This window comes from Molossus molossus, unplaced genomic scaffold, assembly GCF_014108415.1.
Source record: "Molossus molossus isolate mMolMol1 unplaced genomic scaffold, mMolMol1.p scaffold_m16_p_5, whole genome shotgun sequence".
In the NCBI taxonomy this organism is placed as follows: Eukaryota; Metazoa; Chordata; class Mammalia; order Chiroptera; family Molossidae; genus Molossus; species Molossus molossus.
Genome location: NW_023425388.1, coordinates 82515785 through 82516866, shown reverse-complemented (window position 1 = coordinate 82516866; position 1082 = coordinate 82515785).

The following is a 1082-nucleotide window of genomic DNA, read 5'->3' as shown; positions in this document are numbered from 1 at the left end:
CTTTTTCTGTCTCTCTCTTCCACCTTTATGGAACTTGTGATTAAATTGGCCTCACCTGGACAATCCAGGATAAATGTTCTATCTCAAGGTCCTAAATCACATCTATAAAGTTTCTTTTGCCATGGAAGGTAACTCTCACAGGTACTAGGAGTAGGATGTGGACCTTTTCAAGAGGCCATTATTCTGCCTGCTACAATGTCTACAGCTATATGTAGACTGAGATAGAAGAATTCAATGAAGAGGAACAGACTGAGTTGATGAAAAGGGAAAATATAAACACTGTATAGCACAAAGTTGCTTCAGCAGTCAAGAAGGACAAGTTAACTTATCATGAGGGGTAGGTCATCTTGTCTACCAATGGAAAGAAGGAAGAGACAGCTCATGCAGAAACAAGTATGGAGATAGATACAGATATTTATCTATGTATGTGTAGATATATATAGCTCAATCAATAGACCTATAGGTATATAGAACGAGTTACAGAAGTGGAGAGAAAAAGGTAGAAGATGGAGCTTCTACCAGTGAAAGAGCCAATGTGAGTGGAAAGGTGCAGGATGGAAGGCTTCAGGTAAAAGTCAGTCTTAAAAAAGTGTTTTTGGGCCCTGAAGAAATCTAAAGAGGATGCATAGACATTTGGGATCCTGATAATGCTTAGTATTGTAAGTGTGTAGTAGGTCAAATCTTTATGGTACTAACTATTCCTCCAACAATGATCAACCCAAGGAGAAAAGAAACACAAAACTAATTTGCACTGCTTCAGTACAGTGGGCTAAGAACTTGAGGGATTATACTGATCACCAGAGTACTAAAGTTCACATCTAAGGAGGTAAGGAAGTTTAGGAATTTAATCAATGAATCAAAGCTCTGATATTATAATGCTATTTTACAATAAATAATATTATATATTATATATATAATAGATCTCTATTATCTCAAGAGTTTTAAAAATGTATCACTGAATCCCTAAAGAGGTTCACTTGAGAACATAAGAGCTTTGACTTCCATTTCAGAAGTACCTGTATTGGAATTTTGGTTGTCACTCATTAATTATGTAACTTACTGAATCCTTAGTTTCTTGATGT